The sequence below is a fragment of the Trachemys scripta genome, chromosome 11, assembly GCF_013100865.1.
Source record: "Trachemys scripta elegans isolate TJP31775 chromosome 11, CAS_Tse_1.0, whole genome shotgun sequence".
Classification (NCBI taxonomy): domain Eukaryota; kingdom Metazoa; phylum Chordata; order Testudines; family Emydidae; genus Trachemys; species Trachemys scripta.
In genome coordinates, this window is record NC_048308.1 from 47,662,940 (window position 1) to 47,682,232 (window position 19,293).

A 19,293-nucleotide genomic window follows, 5' to 3' on the forward strand; every position below is an offset into this window, starting at 1 on the left:
TTGCCTTTTTTATTCTAATGAATTGGTAGAATGTGTAAAAGTTCCTCCATTCAAAATATTTTTACAATGAAAGAGCCATAACTATACAAGCTATTATGTCATTTTGAGCAAAAATCAAATAGAAAACAATGTACGGATTGTCTCAGTAAACACATGTTCATGATAACCTACTGCAAAGCATCTTACTAGGCTCAGAGTAACTGCAAATGTGTCACTTGTGCAACTGACCTTCCGACTGACTAAAATGAGAATTTGGGTTTGCAAGGAAAACTTCTGGAACTTACTGTAAAATAAGTACAAATAGTATATTCTCACAGAAGCTATTAGTAATATTAGAAACAAAGCTGGTTCCAATACCTTCCCTGACTCAAAACTGAGCTTTGGGGTTGAAATTTCTCATCCTGCACCAGATGCAGATCTACAGTTGTATTTTATCATGATTTCAAAATTCTGAAGGGATACTGAACACTGGCAAGATGAGTATATCGCAAAACAAAATAACCTAAGATGCAAAATGTCATGCTTGAGAAATCATCTTGGAAAATGCCTGATAAAGGGATCATTTTTCAATTGTACATTCTGCCCCCAAATCTCAGATTCATACTAGTTTCTAAAATATGTTTCACTTTTAGACTCCAGAGTGACACCTGCTGGATTAAATGAACAGAAGGGTGGATGTCCCCATTATACAGAAGGCTGCATGATCATCCCTGAAAAGGTATCTTTGTATAGTAAAATAAGGTTGTACAACAATTTTCTTTTCTGTGTATAGCAGGTATCCACTGAAATACACAATCCCATTCATGGCAAAGCAGGGTAAGGGGCTCACTCTGTTAAGATAGTCATTGAAATACATCAAATTAGAATTATTGGACATAAGATGTTGGAAACAAATTACATTTTTGCTGTTAGAGACAGATGGGAATAAATATTTTTAAAAATCACAAAACAAATGAATATCGATACAAATCTAACTGCAAAGGAGATCCCAGCACAATATTTTAAGTGGTGTTAGGTTCTCCCCTCCACCCACCAAAGTATACTGATTAACCAATAGCTTAATGCACTCAAATCAATTACTACCTACAATGATTTTCTATAACAGCCATCATCATTATACACAGAAAAGAGACAAATAAAAATATAAAGAGTTCCATTGTATATAATTTCATACTACTACAGTTCCTGCAGTTTTCAAATGTGGAAGTAGCATTAAAGAGCCCTAGATAATGTTGAAAGAAAGGTTTTAATTACTATGGTATCAATAAGACTATTAAAAATAAATACAATTTACTAAACACTAAAGATATCATTGCTTTAAAAATAAAAACCTCTATAGAATATTCTTTAGAAAAAAAGTTTCATCATCACTGTGTTAAATTCATAGAACTTGGTATTCCAGTTTGAGCCTGACTAATACCAGCTATATTCTGCAGTCCTTACTCAGACAAAATTCTCCCTACACTCAGGGGGAATTTGCATGAGTAAGACATGCAGGATCTAACCATGTATCAATTGATGTCTTCTAACATTCCATTAGTTGTTTATTTGTCAGGTATGGTTTAATGATGTCCAATGGAAACTGAATTTCTTGGAACGGATCCTCAGCTGGTGTAAAATGGGACATTTTCTTTAAGTTCAACAGAGATATGCTGATTTATACCATCTGAGGTGCAGTAACCATTACTTAGTTTAAGTCAAGCCAGTTTTTTAAAGCTTAGTTCACTTTAGAAATAATGACTTTCAACTGTATCTTATATCCTGGGAAAGTGGCTCTAAATAAATCACTTTAGTCCTACTGGACAATGTATACTGTAGCAATGATTAAAAGCGTTTGCACAGAGGTAGGACAGAAAAAAGAATAGCTTTTCTGGGGAAATGTAAACACCATAAACAAGCCAGAGGAACCAAAGGCAGACATGCATGAGAAATAAGAAAACAAGACTTTGATTGAAAATGCAAAAGTTAACTCTTCCAAGTCTGCCTGTGTTTCAAGAATAGAACAAAGAAAATACTGCAAAAGCAAAGATACTTGATGAAAACTAATTTAATTCATGTTTATAATTCTGGAGTGTTTACAGTTCTCTAAACAGAAATTAGATATGGAATGGTCTAATTTCTGCTTCTCTCTGTGTAATGTATATATATATGTACATATATACATATATATTATACTGAAAATATCTCACTACAAATAAGATAGTGTAGAGAATTTTAATTGATGCTACCAAAATAAATACAATTTAACGAGAAAGGGGTTTGAACAGTAATGGGACATGTTTATCTGGTTTATAAAAACAAGAATGGCACTGAACTGTATTCAATTTCAAATATTGATCCTTGTGCCTTGTATTTTTTTTCTGAAGAACACAGGAATTGAATGGACAAACCGGATTAGATCCAATTTGCATGATATCTTTTTAAAACAGAATATCTCTGATTATTTAAGAAAACATTAATCAAATCATGAATGAAAAACAGCATGGTGTGGACAACAACAACAAAAACCTATCAAGTTTTTCTCATTTAAAAGCTATTTTCTTGACAAAAATCAAGGTTGTAGAATTATTCACTTGTTCCTAAAATCAATGCTATGCTAGAATAAATTCCAAAATTCTGGCACGTTATACGTTAAAGTCTTAAACATTTCCCCTCCTAACTGAGAAACTAGGCCTAGGGAAGGTGTTTTCAATAAGCATACCTCTTAATCAATTACACTTTTTGATCTCAAGTTGATGTGCCACCAATGACAAGCTATTGTACATGCTTTTACAGCAGAGGTGAATTTGGGCTGTGACTTTATTCCAGTATTCTGTATACATTCATAAATGACAGCTAAACAGTATGCATAGAAGGAATTTTACTACTAAAACCAAGAAAACTAAACAAATGCACTGAAGAGAACAACTTCTTAAAGAAAGCTTAAGTTAAGTAGCCTACAGAAATGTAGAAACTAACTTTTCATTGAAATTGCTCATAAAGTAGCACAAGGCATCTTTAATATTTACTATAAAACTTACTAGAAATATATTTTTAATATCACTGCATATACTTTAATATTGGAAACAGACTGGGTTCGGTATTTTCTTAGAGGGAGTTACTGAAGTATTCAAATAAGTTTGCCTTTGTGATTTATGAAAGTTTTGTGGGCCCAGTCCTACAGAAGCCTCACACCCGAGTAGTTCTACAGCAGGCAACGGAACTACTTGCATTTGCAAGAACTAAACTGAGCAAATATTGGCAGGACAGGCCAGTTTTATTCTTTATTTCCTGCTATTCGGATTCAGAAACCTTTACTCATGTAGAGTAGTAACTTACTCCATGAGCAGTCCCACTGAAATCAATGGAACTCTTCAGAGAATCAGGTACTGCACACCAGGCATAAGCAGGGCAGAATCTAACCCTCACTGAAGTTTACTCAATACTTCCAGACTTAAAATGAATAATCAATATCTAAATTTTTTGAAATTACTAAAAAATGTCTATCAGCAGCCTGTCAGGAAAAAAAGAAAAAGGTGTACATCCTGATATCTGTGATGCAGTTAATTCCTCAACACAAAACTAAAACTAACTATAACATAACATGCACACCTTTGGTGAAATGCTGGTCAGTGGACTTCAGTGGGGCTAGGACTTTATTTGTTGTGCCAAATCAGAAAAAAAAAATTGTTTGTTGGGACAAATCTTGCATTTCTGAAAATTGAGCAGAACTTCCACTGAAGTCAATGGGAGTTTTGCCTGCTGAGGGTCAGTGTGTGTTTGGGTTGAATCACCGAGCAAGGTATCACAGCTTGAATAAGCCTGGGAGAATCAGGATGTTGAGTACCACAGAATTTGGTCCTATATTTGGTCAGACCCATGGTTTGTAATCAGGTATGCTTAATACTTTTCTTTTGTACATCAAATCATTTGAGCCAAACTGCTGAGCATCACTGGTTGGTTATCACGTATAAAAATATGCGAATCATGTTAGATTAGGGCCTTGCTCCTGCCAACACTTACACACATGCTTAATGTTGCAAGTGTGAGTAGTCCAGTTGAAGTCTCTGGTACTACTCACTTGAGCAAAGTTAAGCTTGTGAAAGATTGGAGTCTAAACCATTTAGCGGAAACAGTCGTTGAAGGCAATTATTTCTAGTATTCAGTTAATTAAAACAACATTAGAACTGATTTCTGTTTTTTTATTGTTTGATTTTATCAACACTAAATGCCTTTTGCCCCACACCTATTGCCAAAGCAAGATAAAGAGTTTGGGATTGATCCTCAGATCACTGAGAGTTTGACCTCAGTGGAAGCAGAATCATATGAGATTCTTCAGAGAATACTGTATAAATACAGTAACTGGCTAAAACACAGTGCCTAAAATAGATAGCATTACCATGTCTGAACTGCTACATTAATCACACATGGAAAATATATATGAAGTAATACACAACATACAGCAGAACACATCCTCCCTCATCCTGCTGATTTCTGTGTGATCTTTAAAGTAGTAGTTTTCAACAGGGGTCTGCAGACTACGCAAGGGGTCTGCGAAAGACAAACTAAAACCGGACTGAACAGAATTGAACTATATATGCAGACAATAGATTTCCAAAGAGCTCTGTACCTCCACTTGAAGATTTTTAGGGATACGCAAATGAAAAAAGGTTGAAAATCATGACTTTAAAGAAAAGATACAGCCAATAAAGCCTACTATCAGTCATGCTGATCTAGATTAGTGTAACTCCTTTGATTTCAATGGAATTACTCTAGATTTAGAGGCAGTGTAGCTGAGAGCATAACTCAGCCATTTATAAAGCATCATTCTTAATTGTTAAATCCCCCATTGTTGCAAATGAGTGACTAGGTTCCATGATATGTGAAGATATTCTGCGGTAAATGAGAGTAGAGCCTGGCCCCAGGTATTAAATGTGAATGTATTAAGGTAAGATAGTAACAACACAGACGCTTCTATGATTTTCCAGTATTAGCAGGGGCTAACTGAATTATTGCAGGACAACGTCTCATTTGTATCTCATATGTACACTGTCGCCAATATTATTTCTCAACATAGATTTCCCGTAGTAGCATACATTTTCATGGGGGTTTTCCATCTAATGATCCGTGACATCAGCTTCCCCCCCCCATCATACTTACACACACATGCAGCAATTGACTAACAAAGGTAACTATCATAGGAATGTGGCTTCATGGATACAGACAGGAAATACTACTTCTAAATTAGAAAGTTTAATCCTCTCTAGGGCAAACAAGATAGATACCAAACTTTAGCATCAGCTTAACCCTTTATACTAAAATGTACCCACTCCAATCATACATTTCCAGTTTTCCACACTGCAATGGTTTAATAAGTTGGGGAAAGGAGGAAACATTTTTTAAAACTGATCAACACAGAAGGAAAAACTAAAACACCAAAAAAAAAACAAACCCCAAACCAAAACAACCCCCCCCCACCCACCCCCCAGACAACACCCCACTCCTCCCTCTGCCACACACACATTTGGTAGGGAAAGAAAACCTTGAAAAAAAGAAGGGGGGAAAAAAACCTCATCAAAACCTGACAAACTAAAATTAGTTTTTCCTTAAAAATGACAAACCCTTTTAAATTCTGTTATAAAGCAGCAAGGAGTCATTCTGGTCTAATTTGAATGTAATCTCTGTCTCCTGTATAATAACAATGACAGTGGGAGGAGAAGAAAATCAAGTAAAGAAAACTGCTCTGCTTTTATCACTTAATTCTTCCTCTCTTGAAAGAACCTCAGTTGTTCTGAATTAGTTTTAAGGACTATTTCCCAACCAGTAAAGCCCTAATCCTCTCCAGATGCAAATACTGAAACCTGATCAGCTAATATTAGGATTTGTGAAAGAACCCTTTAAGTGCTGACTTGGGGGTCTTGTTTGTATCATCCTTTTTACCAGTCCAACTTTTGATTAATTTGTTAAATATTTTAACACTATCAGTTATAAAATCAGCTCAGCATTTGTTCACTAAAAAACATAAACCAAGACTTTTTTTTCTTATAGCTCTACCTCTGCAGATTACCAACATGATCAGGTTAAAAAAAACAAGCAGTTCCTCCTTATAATATTAATATCCATTTTGATAAATACATTCAGATGCCCCAGGGATGTCATTCTTCTTTAATAATACAATAAATCTGTTTTAATCTGTACTCACCAAACACAGTTCCTTTGGAAAAAAATTCAAATAAATTCTTGGATCTCAATTTGATTTTTGCCTTTCAATTTATGAAAGAGTGTGATTCTTCCTCCTCCCCCCAGCAAGGTGGAGAATGATAAGAGACCTACAATCTGATCCTGCAATCTGGGTATAATCCAGTTTATCAGAGCCTGATGATCCTAATGTAAGAGGTTACTCTGGTCTTCTGTGGAGAGGGGGGTTGCTCTGAGGAGAATTGGAAGGGTTGTCAGATTGTAAGTGATCAGCAGCAGAAGGGAAACATCAGAGCTTCCTGTTACATCACTCTGACCCCGCCTGCATTTAGTAGTATTAAATTTCTTTCTTTCTCAAATAGCACACCCCAGAAAGCAAGCTCCTCTTATATTCCCAGACAAGAACTAGAGGCAGCCTGAACACTGACATGTTTCATGTGGTATCCAAATGTATTGTTCCTAGTGAAAGCTAGTTTACTTTCACCTTCACTGAGATCTGTTGAAACTTGCCATCCAGATAAACTAGTGCCTTGAAGTGAATCTGAAAATATTCATTCTTTTCCCAGTTTAAAACAAGTTCCAGATAAATAAACCAACCTAAATCTTTACTCATAAACAAAGAATGTAGGACAATAGCTGCATTCTTACTAGCTCAGTGACCTGACCTTCTCTGACAGAATCCTTTCTACAGATGACAGCACTGTATGTTGCTCTAGGCATTTGACTGTTAAGTGCTAAGAAGATATACCCAGAAATAGTTTAATATTGGAAGAATAAAATTATGTTAAAGATCAGAATCAAATCTCCACTTGAAGACAAATATTAAATTAAAACTACCAGGTTGTTCCTGTCTCACTTTTTTTTTTTTCAGTTGCATAAAATAAAATTGAGATTGCATGAGTGCGAGAGAAAATATCAAGGTAAAATAAAATAAAATTGGCTATGTGGATCAGTGCTGGACAGAATTCAGACCTACATTTTCCAAAGTGTCTAGTGATCTCAGAAATGTTAATTTTTGGTTGCCCGGCTTGAGAATTCTTGAGAACATACGAGTTTAGAGCTTGAGTAAAAGCTCACTGAGGTTAATGTAAGTCTTTCCACTAATGTCAATAGATTTTGGAACTGGGACGTGACTTTTTGAGGTGCTGATGACTTGTTCTCAAAATATCAAGCCTCTTTAAGGTGTACTAAACTGGCCATCCAAAACTGTAGGCTTCCCAAATCAATAGATATTTTGAAAATGTAAATGACGATGCCGTAATCCAAAACAAATGGGAGCTCAAACATTTTAGACTCCAATCCTGCTAACTCTCACACTCAAGTAGTGCCACTGAATTGAATGAAACCACACAGCTATGTAAAGATACTCATGAGATAAGTATTTGCAGGATTGGGACTTTAATGGCCATCTGCCTCACTTGCATCTAAGTGCTGCAGAGGTCTTAAATCAACGTGAGAATTGTTTGAGAATTGATATGCTAAATTTCTGGCCAATGCAAACAGAAATAAACAAGACACTGGGTCTGATTCTGAACTCACACTTATGTAAATCAAGAGTAACTCCACACAGGACAATGGCCTTACCTTAGTGTAAAACTGGCTTATAGTTTTAAAAGGAAGGGGTATCATGGAAATATGGAAGTGCCTAGACCCTGTTCTCTAGCAGCACTGCTGGGCTATAAAGAGCTAGAAAATAAGGAGAAGCAATTTGAACCAGAACACTGATGTGAAATTAGTTCTTGGTCATAATAAATATCTATGCAAAACACACAGGAACATAATAATTAGTACTGTAGTTATGCAGATTGATCTTTTCAATCTCTCATTTTGGGAAGCAAGTAACTCAAGCAAGCAGAATTGTCCATGGACACAGAGTATGTATACAAAGAAGTGAGTATTTTATTACCTGAACATCTCTGAAATTCACAATTTCTCTTTGGCAAATACAGTTCTTCCCTATCATTTTTTTTAAACAAAGTGCTCCAGCAATATTTAGTTTACTGTAGATGTGGTAGGATCACCAAAATCTGTCAAGGGTCTCAGCCTTATGACTACACCCAAGATTTGATGATCCAGATTAACTTTATAGAAAGGAAAAATCTTGGATCATTAGGTCCTAGATTTAAACATAAATCTGAGCAGCCAAAAGATTTTTGACACCCTACCATATATATAGTAAGTTAAACAGAATCAATATATACAGTAAGTTAAACAGAACAGGTTTGTGCACCAAAGATTTGCTAATCCAGAGCTCTTGTGCCAAAACATATGGAGTAACACTATGTGAATCAACCAAGCACAAGAAACAAGACACAAAAAAGTTCTTATAGCATGTTAACAGCTATGAACTATACTGGAGAAAACCTTTTTAAACAGGGGTAGGGAAAACATTACTCTCTAGCTACCTAGAAGACTATGATATGTGCAGTGTAAAGCTGCCATCTAGCGTTCAGCATTCCCCCAGACATCATTTAAACATCAGTTTTCATTTCATAGTTTCCATGATGAAAACATAGTTGCTGGAAAGGGCTGCACAGACCACTTCTGATAATATAAGAAATTATACAACTTGTTAGGCCAAACACAATGTGAACATGAATGAGGTTTGAAAAAAGTTCAGATAACTTTCTTCCCCATCCATTTTTAGGCATTTTCTATTTCCAGTCATGAGCAGAAATACAAAGACCAAACACATGCTGTTCACATGTTATTTTCCTCCTGCTTAAAACTATGAGTTACCTATAGACCAATGAGAGACTATTTTTGATTTGTTCTGTTATTCCAGATTTATTTTGCAGGTTAAATGCTTTGCTGTACGTTCAGAAAAGGTTATGGGTACTTTCTCAAAGAAACCCTCCGAACTCTTTGAAATTCACTGATCTGTAATGTATTATAGACACAAAGATGAGAATTTTCATTAATTATTTCCTGTGATCTACTTATATTTCATTTTATTTTTAAACTAATCCAATTTTAAAATGAAGATAACACCAGAAGGAAATAGCTGTGAGGAACAAAATTTACTTGCATGTTAATATGCAGGAACACATTGAATCTGGAAGGCCAGACATCTTATTAAAATGTAAAGAAATGTACTGGTTCTTAAAGCAGGTGTGATGGCAGTGAGAAGAGAGAGAAGAGAACTAAGAGAAAAATAAGTAGAATGGAGGAAAGGGAATACAGATTAGAAGAGTAGTAAAAGTGGTGGGGTGAGTATATTAAGAGAATTAAGAAGTGAAAAGAAAATGGAAGTTCTGAACACAGTCTAAATTTCCTTCAAATAATCTGAATAGATTTCTGGCTAAACAAAGGAACCGATGAAATATATTAAATGTAAGGAATATGGTTACTGGTGTCACTAACATATAGGATTCAGTTTTCTGATTTTTGTAACCTGGACCTAGATCCCTTCATTCTTTCCATCAAACTAACTCTGTTATCCAATAAAGATTCATCATTCACTTTTAACTGTCTTTGTGGAGCAAGTGTACCTGTTGGTGTCACAGAATCACAGTGTTGGTGCTCCGAAACAGCTCTGAATGAAGTCAGGCAGGATTCTAGTGCAGTGTGTTTTCCTTCAGTGCACATTCTCACCAGGGCAAGAAGCCTGTGCCTGGGTCTGACCTGAGAGCATTCAGCACCCCAGTTCACGCTGTGAGCATCCTGCAGCGAGTCCACCTGGAAAAGCCTTACATACACCCCAACTTTGCAGTCAGCAGTGACTCTCCACCAGCGTTGTAGAACAGAAGAGTTTATTAGTTGATGGGGACACAGCATGGAACAGATCTTGTTACTACAGAAAGCAAGAACATTCAGCAAATTCCATCTTGGGGGATCCAGAGCCCAAAGCCCTGGGGTCTCCCCCCAGGAGACTGACCAGCTTCCAGCAGCCAGCCTTAGTCATGAGCTGCTGCCCCATCTCCTTACTTTGTCTCTTTCCTGGGCAAGCAGGTCACCTGGCCTATCTGTCTCACTTTGTTTTCCATCTCCTCCAACTGACTCTGTATCCCTGGCCATCAGTGACCAGGATACAGATACAGGCTGCTGTTCTCTCTGTCCCCAGGCAGTCACACCTGCTCCTAGAGGTCTTTGCAAGGATCACACACCCTTGTCTCACCACTTAGACACTTGAATAACACATAAGGGAAACTGAGGCACACAGTAATCAGACAAAACAGTAAGAACATACCCACTTTGTCACCGTTGATTACTCTGGCCTGGTCTACACTAGGCGTTTATGTCGAAGTTAGCGCCGTTACATCGAATTAACCCTGCACCCGTCCACACCGCGAAGGTATTTAGTTCGACATAGAGGTCTCTTTAATTCGACTTCTGTACTCCTTCCCGACGAGGGGAGTAGCGCTAAATTCGACATGGCCATGTCGAATTAGGCTAGGTGTGGATGGAAATCGACGCTAATAGCTCCAGGAGCTATCCCACAGTGCACCACTCTGTTGACGCTCTGGACAGCAGTAAGAGCTCGGATGTTCTGAACTGCCACACAGGAAAAGCCCCGGGAAAATTTGAATTTGAATTCCTTTTCCTGTCTGGCCAGTTTGAATCTCATTTCCTGTCTGGACATCGTGGCGAGCTCAGCAGCACTGGCAACGATGCAGAGCTCTCCAGCACTGATGGCAGTGCAATCTCAGAATAGAAAGAGGGCCCCAGCATGGACTGATCGGGAAGTCTTGGATCTCATCGCTGTGTGGGGCGATGAGTCCGTGCTTTCCGAGCTGCGATCCAAAAGACGGAATGCAAAGATCTATGAGAAGATCTCTAAAGACATGGCAGAGAGAGGATACAGCCGGGATGTAACGCAGTGCCGCGTGAAAATCAAGGAGCTGAGGCAAGGCTACCAGAAGACCAAAGAGGCAAACGGACGCTCCGGATCCCATCCCCAGACATCCCGTTTCTACGAGGCACTGCATTCCATCCTCGGTGCGGCCGCCACCACTACCCCACCACTGACTGTGGACTCTGAGGATGGGATAGTGTCCACGGCCGGATCCTCGGACATGTTAGCGGACGGGGAAGATAAGGAAGGAGATGAGGAGGACGAGGCAGTCGACAGCGCTCACAACGCTGATTTCCCCGACAGCCAGGATCTCTTCATCACCCTTACAGAGATCCCCTACCAACCCTCCCCAGCCGTTACCCCGGACACAGAATCTGGTGAAGGATCATCCAGTAAGTGTTGTAAACATCTAAACATTTATTTGTAACAGAACATGATTATTAACAATGTAAAAAATGGGTTTCTCATGATTAGTTTGATTAACTTAACGGTTCAGTCATGGGCAGTGCAACTATTTCAAAAAAATCTAGCAATGTCCGGTTTTGCATGATTGTCCTGCCCAAGCCGCTCTACTGTTTAGTCCCTGCTACTGCAGCTACAGTAAGATGCGGTCTATATGTCCGGGGATGGAGCAGAAATCCTCCTGGGACATCTCTAGGAAGCTCTCCTGCAGGTAATTTGAAATCCGCTGCATTAGGTTCTTGGGGAGAGCGGCCTTATTGGGTCCTCCGTAGTAGGACACGTTGCCGCGCCACGAGACTAGCAAGTACTCCGGAATCATTGCTTGGCACAGCATGGCGGCATACGGCCCTGGTCTTTGAAGGCTTTCCCGGAGCATTCTCTGTCTGTCGCTCTCAGAGATCCTCATGAGGGTGATGTCGCTCATGATGACCTGCTTTGAATGAGGTAGGGGAATGTTAGTGTTGGGACTGCTTTACCGTTCCTTTACAGAACTGTAACCGCTGGTTTGCAGCCACGCGGTGGAGGCGGGAGAGGGTCAGCCGAAAGGGATCGTTCCCGGGGACAGCCGCGAGGGTGTGGGACAGGAGCAGACTTCCTGCTTGCCGGATTGCTGGCAGCAGGGACCGACATTGATTTCAATGTGAAATGAGGCCATTGCTAATATTAAAGTTTTAAGCTGCCACGAATCTACGGCTTACCATGTCTGCGTGCAAGAGCAATTCCGTTGTCCTGACAGGGTTCTCAAAAGTGCTCTGCAAAACCCCAGACACTGAATGCGAAGGCCGAGAATTCGACCTTGTGCTGAGTGCGCATGTGATAGGTGCTGTGCATGGTCCTGTTCACAGAGAAAGACTATGTTCTTTGTTCACAACTACATTTATCTTTCTGAGGAATTCACTCCCTTTTTCCCATTCCCACAGCCCCATCTGCGACTGTCTCACAACCTAGCCTGTCATCACACTCCCAGAGGCTAGGGAGGATTAGGCATAAGAAGAAGAGGACACGGGAGGACATGTTCTCAGAGCTTATAGCCTGCTCCCGAGCCCAGGCAGCACAGCAGACCCAGTGGCGGGAGAACTTGTCCCAAATGCACCAAGCCAACATGGATCGGGAGGAGAGGTGGCGTCAGGAAGACCAGCAGGCGACTCAAACCCTGCTTGGACTACTGAGGGAGCAAACGGACACGCTCCGGCGCCTTGTGGATGTTCTGCAGGAACGGAGGCAGGAGGACAGAGCCCCGCTGCAGTCCATCTCTAACCGCCCTCCCCCGCCACCAAGTCCCATACTCCCTTCACCCAAAGTGCACAGAAGGAGAGGCGGCAGAGTCCCTGCTAACTCTCACTCCACCCCTGCAGAGAGCTCGAGCAGCAGAAGGCTCTCATTCCCCAAAGTTTGACAAGTTCTTTCCTTCCCGCCTGACACAAGCCCCCGTCCAAGTTTCACTTCCCAGTCCCATGTGTAGTTGATAATAAAAAATATGTTTCTGTTAACTACTGTTTCCATCATGTTCTTTTGGAGGAGGGGGGGGAAAGGGGGTTGGTAATTGGACAGGACAGTCACCTTTGGCAGGGTACATAGTCGGGGGCAGGCACAGCAGCAGGGCACATACATAGTGCAGTGATGCAGTGACTACTTACCCTGGTTAGTCTGGGAGGTTCTTTTCATGTTATGTGGTGGGGGGTGGGTTGCTCTGTGACTTTGTGGCAGGGGAGGGCAGTTAGAGATCTTAAGCGGCGGTCCTTAGGCAGGATCACAGAGCCACACAGCAGGGGATCTGTAACCGTCCCCCCCCTGCCACAAAGTCACAAGGACCCCCCATACACACAGTCCCTATCAGGAGGGGTGACAGGCTCCGTTGAAAGAACCATCCCACCGCAGCGGAGCCTGTCAGTCCTTGAGTTTAGAAGCTGCATTCGCGCGACTACACTACACCCGCTCCGCACCACAGTCTGCGTCCCAGTTTTTAAAAATTCCCGCGAAAACAGTATTAAAGAAAACGGTGTGCTTTAACAAAGTAGAACTATTTTTATTTTGAAACGTGTGTTGGAAGTGGGGTGAAGGCTTCTCTGTACACAAAATTAGAAAGTCACAGGTTACCCTGCTCACTCAGGAACTTTGCTTTCAAAGCCTCCCGGATGCACAGCGCTTCCCGCTGGTCTCTTCTAATCGCCCGGCTGTCTGGCTGTGAGTAATCAGCAGCCAGGCTAATTTCCTCAACCTCCCACCCCGCCATAAAGGTCTCCCCCTTGCTCTCACAGAGATTGTGGAGCACACAGCAAGCTGCTATAACAATGGGGATATTGGTTTCGCTGAGATCACAGCGAGTCAGCAAGCTTCTCCATCTCCCCTTGAGACGTCCAAAAGCACACTCCACCACCATTCTGCACTTGCTCAGCCGGTAGTTGAAGAGTTCTTTTTCAGTGTCCAGGGCACCTGTATAGGGCTTCATGAGCCAGGGCATTAGCGGGTAGGCTGGGTCCCCGAGGATGACTATAGGCATCTCCACATCCCCAACAGTTATTTTGTGGTCCGGGAAGTAAATACCTTGCTGCAGCCGTCTAAACAGACCAGAGTTCCTGAAAACACGAGCGTCATGAACCTTGCCCGGCCATCCGACATTGATGTTGGTAAAACGTCCCCTGTGGTCCACCAGTGCTTGCAGCACCATGGAAAAGTAGCCCTTTCTGTTAATGTACTGGCTGGCCTGGTGGTCCGGTGCCAGGATAGGGATGTGAGTTCCATCTATGGCCCCACCGCAGTTTGGGAATCCCATCGCTGCGAAGCCATCTATGATCGCCTCCAAGTTTCCCAGGGTCACTACCTTTGGCAGCAGTACATCAACGATTGCCTTGGCTACTTGCATCACAACAACCCCCACGGTAGATTTGCCCACCCCAAACTGGCTCGCGACTGACCGGTAGCAGTCAGGCGTTGCAAGCTTCCAGAGGGCTATGGCCACTCGCTTCTGGACAGTCAGGGCTGGTCGCATCCGGGTGTCATTGCGCTTCAGGGCAGGGGACAGCAACTCACAAAGTTCAAGGAAAGTTCCCTTCCGCATGCGGAAGTTTCGCAGCCACTGTGATTCATCCCAGACCTGCAGCACTATGCGGTCCCACCACTCAGTGCTTGTTTCCCGTGCCCAGAATCGCCGTTCCACGGCATCAACATGACCCATTGCCACCGTGATGTCCTCGGCGCTGGGTCCCCTGCTTTCTGAGAGGTCTGTGCTACTCTCAGACTTCAGGCCATCACCGCGTTGACGTAGCCTCCTCGCCTGACTTTTCTGCATCTGCCTCAGGGCAACCTGTATGATAAGCTGCGAGGCGTTGAGAGCGGCCACAACTGCAGCGATGGTTGCAGCGGGCTCCATGCTCACAGTGCTGTGGCGTCCGCGCTGTCAATGACTTGAAAAGTGCGCGAAATGATTTCCCGCCGGCGCTTTCAGGGAGGGAGGGAGGGCGGGAGTGATGGACGGATGACGACAGTTACCCAAAAGCACCCTGGCCCCTTTTTTTTTTACCCAGAAGGCATTTGCGGCTCCACCCAGAATTCCAATGGGCGGCGGGGACTCCGGGAACTGTGGGATAGCTGCCCTCAGTGCACCGCTTCCAATGTCGACGCTTTCCCCGTTAGTGTGGACTCACAAAGTCGAATTACTGTCCTTAGTGTGGACACACACGTTCGACTTTGCAATATCGATTCCAAATATTCGATTTAAGTAAAATCGAACTACTCTCGTAGTGTAGACAAGGCCTCTGAGTTTAGTTGCTCTGAGGGTGTCACACTGAGCAGAGGAAGAGGTGCTATGTGAATGAGAGAAAGGAAAATGAAAGGAAGCTCTGTTGTGGATAAGATCAGGGGACAGACAGATCAGGCTGCAGTGGCTTTCCCTCAGAAGGATAAATAGCCAATAAGGGATTACTTTGTGGGAACATGAGTCTTTTCCAATGTTAAATGGGATGTGAAGAAAGAATTTTTAAAAATGAAATACTAGCCCTTACTGCTTAAGGAAACAGGATAAGTGGAGGGGAACTGTAACAACACTTCCCAGATGACTGATGCGTGCCCAAATCCTGCACATTCAAAGAGGGATGATTCATGTTCTTCTGGGGTGAAATCCTGGTCCTATTGCAATCAAGGGGAGTTTTGCCATTGATTTCTATAAGGCCAAGATTTCACCCCAGCTGTGCAGTACCTGTCTGTCTGATAATGCCCAACTCCTTTTTCAGGATGGAAACACTGGATATTGCTGAGTCACTTCACATTATTGATCCTACTCTTCAATTCATTGCTCTTCTTTCTAATGGAGAACACTTAGAATCCAATTCTCCAGGCTGCTATAATTTATGCCAATCATGGGAATCACCCTGGACTGTGGAAGAACACATTGAGCTTCATACCATCTCTGCACCCTCTCCTCCTGTGGTGCACAGTGTGGCCTTCACGCATAGCCCTTATTTTGCTTACCTACTGCAATGTTCCCATAGATGTGGTTTGTAAAGCAGCAAAGGATCCTCTTCCGGGTGAAAGAAGCACGATAAATGTAATATTAGAATGGTATTAATGATAAGAACAATGGGCCAAGATTATGCCCCGAAAAGTCCTAGGTAGTCTCCTCTGTAAACCGTGTGGCATGCACTGTTGATCTGCACATGGGGGGTTGATATGGGAGTAAAAATCAGGCTGGGGAGAAGCAGGTGGACATCATCCCCCACCAACACTTCAGAGCTCAGGGCATAAATGAAAGATAGCCCCAGGTTATATTAGATTTTGACATGCCAAATGACCATCTTTCCCTCCCCTTCATCCTGTAGAGGGAATGTCACTTTAAGCAGGGTTTTGTGGACAGTCAGCAGCTGAGGAAACCTGATGTCAGGATTCCTTGGGGCAGTGGAGGGAGGAGAATGAAGGGATCCTGTTTCAAGCAGGGAGGCAGAGGCTCCATGGGTTCAGCTCTTCAGAAAACAGGGCCAGTTTTGTATATTTAAAATATTTCATCTTTTTAAAAAAGCTTTTTGCTATTTTTACTATTGACAGACCAACCCTGCAAGTACTTAACTGCTGCACATAGTGTTTTCTATGATATGGTGCATCATGTAGGAAGTGGTGTTGGCTTTAACTCCCCAGAGTGAGCACAACACTCCAATCCCCTGGGGGAATCAGTGGCAACCAAGGCACAAGGGAAGAGGAGGTGTCAACAATACTTCAAGCCCACTCACTCCTTCCTTGGGCTGCCCTCTGTCAACTGCCCATCCTCTTACCTGCAAGCTGATCCATGGTGATCCCTTCAGGGGGCTACTCACAGTAATAAGCACTGTACAGTCCAGGAATGGATCCTTTATCTGGATCACTTTCCCAAGTGAATAGCTGCTCTCCTTATTTGGGCAGAAGGGGAAAATAGATTTAAAATGTAAACAATTCCTGCATTGCCTTGTTAGTGGTGCGAATTAATCAAACTGAGGTTCTGCCAAATTGAGCCATTTAATTATGAAGCTTTTAAGAGAATATTTCACATTATAATGAAACGCCATCATAAACGTTTCCATTTATGACTATGCTACAAAATCCAGATTACCATACAAAAACAAATGCACGGATAAAAGAAGAGAAGTTTCATGAAACTCATGGTTATTACAGTTTTAAAAGACAACAGGGTTAATAACCTTGCAAACAATATTTAGCACATTTGCACTTTTATAAAAACCACTTTTATAAAAACCACACAGTAAAGGCAGGGTTTTGCATAAAGTGAAAGTCTGATTTCCGCTTTCACTTTAGTAGCAATGCTTTGGATTGAAGAAGCAGCATACACAATTAATCCACTTGCAATGTGTTTGCTTAGTACATGAAGTAATAGGTGAAACCAATATTTGTCTGATTTACATACTACTGAAGGTCCCATTACTTTAAGCTTCTTTACAGTCTCAGCATTGCAAATGGTGACACCCTGGGGTTGCAATGGCAGCCATGGAGCAGACTTGATGAAAAATAAAGGATTTCCCCTAAGAATGGACAATGCAAATCCATCTTAAAACTGCTGCTAGCTTGAGAACTGTGCTCTTCCTACTAAAGAACAGAGGTCTGATGCTCATTCATACGATGGCCCATTTATACTGCTATGGCAGTGTAATGGTGCCTTACAGGGAGTATAAATTATATTGCCAGAGTGGTAGAATGGCCCATAGTGTAAGTGAGAACCAGTCCCAGGATATCTTAAAATGGCATTTTTGAGTTCAACGTAGCACTTCAGGATATCAGCTCCGCAGATCACATACTCTGCAGGATTTTCTTGGCTGACAAATAGTGCTTGGATGGGAGCACTCTATACTCCAGGTCCGGCGGTAAGCAATCTATCTTCTGGGATCAATCCCGGAAGTGCTCGCCGTCAACGCCGGTACTCCTGCTTGGCGAGAGGAGTACGCGGCATCGACACGGGAGCCTGCCTGCTGCATCTGGACCCGCGGTAAGTTCGAACTAAGGTACTTCGACTTCAGCTATGTTATTCACGTAGCTGAAGTTGCGTATCTTAGTTCAAAGTGGGGGGTTAGTGTGGACCAGGCCCAAGTAAGACACAGGTGCTCCAGAAAGTAGGGTTGGAGATTCACTAGGGGGCAGTTTTTCCTTTGAGCTAGTACTAAGCCAATACCTCAGAATGGGGGTGGGGTGTGTGTGTGTGCTGGAGGGGCTCAATTTCAGATGAAATGAAAAACCAAGATTCTGTTTCCCACTATTGTGCATATCACTATATTACAGTGATTGGACAAGATAGATCTGATACATACAGTTAAATTCAATGGGAGTTTAGCCTGCGTAACCGTGCAAGATCAGGCCTTCTAGCTGCACTTGTCATTACTAACTTGCCCAGATGTCTAATAAAGTTATCTGCTCCATTACAATGCAGTTCACAATCTGCACAGTTTATGTCTAAGCTTCCTTATATAATACTGAATATGTTTCTCATTCTAGGTCCGATTTAACATATTTTCATCTGATTTTCCCTGTATACATTAAAATAAAAACATCTTTACTGAATCTTTCATCCAAAGATCCTAACATGCTTCACTGGGACTGAGGAATGCAGTCATAATGTGATTGCTGGAGCAAATTATGCTGTCAGTTACCCCAGTGCAGACTTTGAACTGCAGTAAGTGAGATCAGAATCAGACCCATTAGGACCATAAAACAAATTACAAGTGGGGAGAAATGACACTATTGATCTTCACTAATTATTGGAGTTATTCTGGATTTACACTGGTGAAGAAGAGCTCAATTTGGTCCAGTCAAGCAGTTATCACATTATGATTCTTTGCTCCTCACAGAGTTTTATTAAAGATACAAGAATAAGGCATCATATTTTCCAGTGAATATTTCAGTCCTAGAAGCATTTTTCAAAGCAGTAGTAGCGCAAAATGTAGCAGAGGACAAACAATACAAAAAGCATAGGCTTCTGAAATCACTCGGACAACTCATACTAGACAGAAGGATGGTTCAGTGGCTGAGGTACTAGCTATGTACATAGCAGACATAGCTTCAGTTCCTTCTTCTGCAACAATTTTCTGTGTGACTTGAAACAGTCAGTCACATATCAGGTATTTAAGTGCCCCAAAAAGGCAGATAGGCACCTAATGGGATTTTCCAAAGTACCCATCTACATTTTTAGGCACCAAAATACCTTTAAAAATCTGGCCTTTAGTTTCTCTCTCTCTCTCTCTTTCAGTTCCCGGTCTGTAAATCAGTGATAAGAGCAATTTCGTATGGCTCAACGGTATAGGGAGGACAGATATATTTATGAGTGTGAGGGGCTCACATATCATGGAAGTAGGGCCATATCAATTAAAATAAGTATTCTGAAAACCAGC

General features: G+C 41.7%; 1 protein-coding gene across 3 annotated transcripts in view; it reads right to left on the bottom strand.

The window, feature by feature from the left end:
• Positions 1 to 6,448, bottom strand: part of CALCRL (calcitonin receptor like receptor) — a 96,237-nt gene extending 89,789 nt beyond the window's left edge. For 2 of the 3 annotated variants that reach the window (XM_034785332.1, XM_034785333.1), the window contains exon 1: positions 6,182 to 6,447. The gene's annotated coding sequence lies outside the window, so the exon portion shown is untranslated. Of the gene's footprint in view, positions 1 to 6,181 lie in introns of all 3 variants that reach the window. The other variant, XM_034785334.1, reaches the window with a different exon arrangement.
• Positions 6,449 to 19,293: the final 12,845 nt, after the last annotated feature.